The sequence below is a fragment of the Triticum aestivum genome, chromosome 7D, assembly GCF_018294505.1.
Source record: "Triticum aestivum cultivar Chinese Spring chromosome 7D, IWGSC CS RefSeq v2.1, whole genome shotgun sequence".
NCBI classification, from domain to species: Eukaryota; Viridiplantae; Streptophyta; class Magnoliopsida; order Poales; family Poaceae; genus Triticum; species Triticum aestivum.
In genome coordinates this window covers 138,434,112-138,441,159 of record NC_057814.1, presented here as the reverse complement: position 1 = coordinate 138,441,159, position 7,048 = coordinate 138,434,112, and positions in this window count along the sequence as shown.

Here is a 7,048-nt window from a genome sequence, read left to right as displayed (position 1 = left end):
GAATAGTACAACCCCGGTTCCTGCACCGGTATCTCAACACCAATCACCTTCGGTATGGTGGACGGCTGCTTCATCCATGCCATAACCGTCAGAGCCCAGCTGTCTGGAGGAGCGGCGGCTTTTGTGGCGAGGACGAGGTGCTTCTCAGCAAAGGCATCCAAGGCTTCCAGCCGGTTGAGGAAGGCCAACGTCGTAGCGTCCTCACTGGCCTTGTAGATACCTATGTACACGATTTGCTCGTACACGTGGATGTGTAGGTCGACGAATTCTTGCAGGGCGAGGCGCCTCGCGGCAAGCGCGACCTCCAGGTGGACATTCTTCATGGCGTCGGCGGGCAGTCGCAGGGCCACCAGTGCTTGAAAGAGGTTCCGGCCATGGAGGCCGATTAGGGTGGCAGGCAATGAGGAGCCCGGGCGCGCGGGCTGGAGGAGTACGGCGATGTCGTCCGCGAGCTTCTTGAGGACGGTGAACTTGTTGCTGGTGGCAACGATCATCTGGTCCAACTAAGAGTCGTAGTTGGCGTCGACGGCGACCATCCACCAGCCGGTCTCCAACACCGTCTGGAGACGGGACAGGGATCAGGTGACATGCACCTTTGCATGTCACCGTGTGACTTGCGGCCCAAATTCAAATTTAAACATTGCGAAAAAATCTTAAAAAAATCATGCATGTTCACAACACATATTAAGATAATCCCTAAAAAATTCAGATCAAAATTCAAAACATACATCAAGAAGCAAAAAAGAGAAACTAGATGTGAATAGTTTCCCTTTTTTGCTTCTTGATGTATGTTTTGAATTTTGATCTGGATTTTTTAGGGATTATCTTAATATGTGCTGTGAACATGCATGATTTTTTTCAGATTTTTTCGCAATGTTTAAATTTGAATTTGGGCTGCAAGTCACACGGTGACATGCAAAGGTGCATGTCACCTGATACATCTGGCGCAGCCGCTGGCCGCTCACGCGCATCGCCGCCATGGGTCTGGAATGAGCTCTTTTGCGCTTAGTGTAGGTGCTTAGGCAAATGCTTAGGTGCGTACGATGTGGTAGATGCATTGGAATGGAGGGGCGCCTTTATATGAGGGCAATGAGGGCAAACTGCGTTGCATTCACATCGTGCAGCCTCTTTTCCCGGACCTCCTCCCATTACTTCCCTCATGCATTAATTGAAGGAGGATGCATTGGCCGTTCAACATATCGGGAACCGCTACTCCCTCCCTCGTCTGCATTAAAGCCGTATCGGGAACTGCGCCGCCCGCTGTCAAATCGAATACTCCCTCAGTCTAGGTGAGTATTAAGTCATCTTACGAAAACCAAATCGTAAACACATAGGCGTGGTGCATTAACTCTCACATTGTTTCTTATTTTTTTTGACATAAATAGAGGAATCAACCAAGAAGAGATGTGGGGCTTGTATGCTTTTAATGACTTTAGACTATCAAACATGACATGCAGTGGTCTGTTCGTTGCACAAGAATAAATACAATCCACGTCAGCACACACGCATCTTATATAGCATCACATCCAATGGCTATAAAAGATGAATGAGACCAAATTATATCTCATCTAGATGAGTTCTAGCAAAACTGTATTAATAATACTTAGTACTCCTGCGCCATGTATCATATATTAGTATCATGTAGTACTTTATTTATTGCCATGTATGACACATAGTACTCAACTCTCTCTCTTTCTTCATTTAATTCTATGACACCTCATCAAAATTGCTAAGGCTAGTACCATTACAACCAGCCTTAGCAAATACTAAACATTAAGTTCTCTCGTTTTCCTCTCCACCTTGGTCACCTAGATGGAGGGAGTATACTGCGCGGGCATTTCCAGCGCGGTAGGCGGGGCAGTTCCGCCTAGTCGGTTCGACAGAGACGCGAGAAGACGAGGGAGTAGGCTGCTGCAAACGTAGGGCTGTGTGATTTGACAGCGAGTTACTGCTGGACAGGTGGGGCCCCGTGATTTGACTTGTCATTATCATTTTAACTGCGGCGCTACGACCGGCGTGAGTCTCCCGATTCCTGACCACCTCCATACAGGTGCCTCTCCCAATGCTCCACCATGTAGTAGAGGCTGGCTCTTGCATGAGAGCCCACTTCTCCACTTTTTCCTTGCCTCTCTTTCCTCCACATATGCAAAAATGCCATGTAAAGCGCACTATTGTACTTACTTGCTCCTACAGGTGCTTAAGCTTGACACATAGGCATAAAGTCTGATGTGGCAAGTTAATCAAGAAGAGAGAGACTAGTTTGGTGACCCAAGGAAGAAACGGTGCTAAGCGCGTGTACCTAGGTGAAAAGACAATTTTGAGTCTATAGCTAATTAAATGAAGCAAACTTAGCAACACCATTTCATTGGAAGAGGTCACTCCTTGGCAAATGCAATAAATACTTGTACTCCCTGTGTCCCATAATATAAGAACGTTTTTGGCACTACACTAGTGTCAAAAACGTTCTTATATTATGGGACGGAGGGAGTACGAAGAAAGAGATAGAGAGAAGTAAAAAAATAAATACAATTATAGCCAACCTTATAGCCAAAACCTTGTTGTAGTATGAGTGACTAAGTGATGACTATGTATGACATGCCAACATCAGATAGCCTAACGCACCATGTTAAATCTCCAAGGGCGCGACCGTACGAGCGACACGACGGTCGTGGTAGGCGCGACCACGATACTGGCTACTGGGAGCCCTTGGATCTGAGATCAAACGGTCGCATGCTAAGTTGCTGAAAATTTGCAGAATAACCCTCCAGGATAGGATATTCACCCATAGGTCTAGAATAACGCCATGCAACCATTCGATCTCAGATCCAAGGGCTCTCGGAAGCCCGTATCATGGGAGAATGGAAAGCCACTACCCTGCCGTTCGCACGCTAGCAGTTCGCTCCTACTCGTCCCCACACGTCCTTCAATACTACGGCGGTTCGCTCCTAGTCGTCCCGTCCATTCACATTACGACAGTTCCACTAATCCTAACCCTCCTCCCAAATCCATGGTATCCCAAATCTCCCCGATCGGCGGTGAGTACAAGGTTAGAACCATCACCGGCGATGAGTTTGACGTCATCTACACCCGTTCTTCTGCGACGGTGAAAGGATGCCTTTCTCGCTTCAGACGCATGTTCGAAGACTCAGATGATGAGTGGGTCGCTGGGCTAGATGTTGAGTACACCACAGTCCTGGGATGAGAGAAGGATCTAAAGGACGAAGAGAGGAAGAAGCCCGCCGTGATCCAGGTTTGTGTGCATGACTTATGCTTGGTCTACCACATATGCCATGCCGACATTGAGTGCCAAGATTTTAAGGACTTCCTCGAGAGCAACCTAGTCAAATTCGTTACCGTAGACTTTGGTAACGACAAAGAAGTCCTGCGTCGGATAGGCCTCGTTGTAGGCAACACCTTCGACCTCCAGAAGAATCGGCTGGTGTCCTCTCGTCAGCCTTCAATGCTGACCCTGGCAGGAGCCATGGTTCATCCTTCGTACGGTAAACTGGAGAAACCTCCATACACGTTTCATCGTCATGCATGGCAGCAGAATGTACTAGATATAGACCACATCCACTACGCTGCAATGGATGGCTACCTTTGCTACAATATCTACAAGGGTTGGATGAAGAGCAACAGCCAAGTGTGCGGTTCAAGCAAAGAAGTATCAGCCAAGAGGAAGAGGGACAAGGACGAAGTCGAGGACGTGGACGAGGACTCCGAGTAAGGTGGCAGTGTTGTTGCTCATGGTGGTTCTAATGCAGTGTCTACCGGAATAGTTGCATAGTTTAATTTCAGGTGTGCTTAATTTAATTTGAGGGGTGTGTTGTGCTGAGACCCCAGCAGAACTATGTTATGTTTCTTCTTGTTACTTTAACTCTTCAGTACGTACATACTAGTATTTCTTACATTTCATCTTTTAGTTGGTATAGTACTACCACTCGTTTCTTCACATTATATACGTACAATATATATGGCCTACATCATATAGCCAGCAGTTTAGTTGTCAAAGAATTTCAGGGTGCTTAGTTTTGTCAAAGAATTCCAGGGTGCTTAGTTTTATTTTAGGGGTGGGTTGTGCACTTGTGCTGGACACCATTATTGTGACAAGCCTTTTTAATAGTACTATATGCATAATTTGGCGACGACGCTCTCTATATGTACCACCTTTTTTTTAAATTTCAAGTTTTGCTCCATGGCGCAATCCATTGATACTACTACTGTACAAAAGTGGAGTATATACATTTTTTAAAAGGCTAGAGGGCGGGGCAGTCTAGCTCGGTCGGTTTCACGAGAGGCGAGGGCCTTTGTGATTTGACGGCTCATTACTGCTGTCAAATCGAATAGTACTGCGCCGCCCGCTGCACGCCCGGCGCCTCCATTAAACCCCTCCGTTAAACCCGCATGCAAACCGAGAATCCTACTCCTGCCACATGTCCGTTCATGAGCGGGCCGGAATTAAACGCAACACCGGCCGAGCTCCTCCCGTCCGCCCTCAGTTTAGACGAGGCCAGACGCCGGCCAAGCTCCTACCGTCCGCCCTCTATTTACACGAGGCCAGACAGATAGCGGGCAAGAATCGCACCCCTCCGCCGCTCCCCCATCTCCTCCTTCACCATTTTCTCCACTCTTCTGATGGCTTCCGATGAGCTGTTCTTTGGCAAATTACCCGGTTGGGTGGCCCGCCGAGCCCTCCGAATACGGGCGAGGCCGCTCGGTGCTTCACCAACCTCGCTTGGCCCGACGGAGCCAGTTGCCGCCCCAAGCAGGTGCATGGTTTAGCAACTCGCCGCTCCAGTTCAGCTCGATGAGGAGTGGCGAGTTATTCCACGCCGGCACGGCGGCTAGCACGCCGGTACGGGCGCCGTCGCTGCCGCATCGTACCGCACCACCAGTGTCTGCGGTGGTCGCGCCTCCCGTGTCTGTGGGCGCGCCTCCCGTGCCCGTGGCAGCGCCATGCAGGCAGAGACAGAAGCCGGGTGCGTGGAGAGCGACGAGTCGGTGGCCAGCTTCTCCGTGTCCGCCGTCATCATCGAGGAGAAGTAGAACACGGGAGGCCGCCGCCACTTGGGACCCATGAAGGCCACCGCCGAGGCAACGACCGCGCATTCAGGTGGTTTCTTTGCTGCTTCGTCTCTTCCGAGGACCTTCGTCGACCCCGCAAGTGTCTGACGGACATGAGGAAGACAAAGGGATCCGCGGGCGGCCATTTAGAACTAAAATAAGTCTAGATATATCCATTTCTAGGACAAGTATTTCCGGACGGAGGGAGTATTAATTATACAAGAGAGCCGGATTGGCACCTCTTAGTTCATGTAAATGTAATGAAATCCATCATGTTTATATGAAGATCCGGCTTTTTTATACGAAATCCTTCATGCTTATATGAAATCAGTCCGTGTTTGCACGAATTTCATCTGGTTGGTTAGAGTTGTAAAAATGTATGCCGCTGGCGTTTGATGTCGTCCGCGGAAGCGGGAGGAAATTTGCCGGCTGCCATTGGAGATGCTCTTTATGCTAGAAATAATAGAGTGACATCCAATCCATTTGAGTTAATTGCCTGTATGATTGTCCCTCTATAAAAAGTTAATTGCATGTACAGTGTACACATGACTTGCAGGGTGTCAAGTCCATCCTTAATCTTGTATTCTAAGTACTCTGTGGGTTCCACTGTCAGTACAGTAGTGAAAGAAGTATATATTAAATAAGTAAAGTAATATATAATATAAAAATATAAAGTTAAAAGACAGAATTCAAACTCATGTCATCGCGTTGCGAGCATCCGGCGCTAACCAGCCCAGCACATTTTTTTTGTAGACCATGCTGGAGATATATCTCCATGTCTACTCTTATATATACTCCATTCGTTCCTAAATATTTGTCTTTTTCAGATTTCAAATGGACTACCACATACGGATGTGTATGTAGACATATTTTAGAGTGTAGATTCACTCATTTTGCTCCGTATGTCTTTTCAGGAAGGGGTCAGATTTGTCCTTGATTTATTTATGAGGTATCCAGATGGCACTGCACCGCCAAGAAAAGAGGGTAACATCAAAATTATGGACTACTTTTTTGAGTATGTTGGTAAGGTCCGTTCATAGTCACTTGTTGAAATCTCTAAAAAGACAAATACTCCCTCCGTCCGGAAATACTTGTCATCAAAATGGATAAAAGGAAATGTATATAGACGTATTTTAGTTTTAGATACATCTCTTTTTATCCATTTTGATGACAAGTATTTTCGGACGGAGGGAGTAGAAAACAGAGTTGGTGATGATGGTGTGCGTGCCATCCTGCAATATAGGCCGTCGGATTTATATCTAACAGATAGGAAAGAAACTATGGAAATTTTGCAAAAATATACCCACACGTCTCTCCACGTTCGCAAATAAGGCCTTCCCTCGTTCAACCTTTTCTCTCACAAGATAAACTACTCATACAAATGCATCTTGATGTTCCGTGCAACGCACGGGCAGCTAGCTAATTTATTTTAAAATAGTTGCTGCGATAATTGGGTTGAAGTGATATATTTTATGTCTGCCCCGAATGATTTCAGATTCACTAGTAGTAACAAAGAAAAGTTTGCCTTGTTAATTAACAGAAAACAGGGTGAAAACTATCACATGAGGCTGGTAAAAACAAGGCACACTAGGTTCAGCGTCATCGTCACTACAGCTGTGCGCGCGCAAGAAGTCTACATATCGAGGGGGCTACCGAGCGAGGCACCGAGACACAATGTTTGAGAGAGAAACCAATTGACAGATTATGATCAGATCGAGTTGTCACCCTTCCGCTGTCATTGTTGGGGGGGGAGGGAGAGAAAGACGTATCGAGAGTGTGCGCGGTAGGCACAGAGGCACAACTAGCGAGTGTGTGTGTGTGTGTGTGTTTGAAAGAGGAGTAGATAGATTATTATCAAGATCGATGTGCCACCCTACTCCTTCGGTGCCGGGTAGTGTGTGTGTGTGTATGTTTGAGAGAGAAGCCAGTCGATAGATTAGTATCAAGATCGAGGTGTCACCCTACTCCTTCGGTGTTGGGAAGT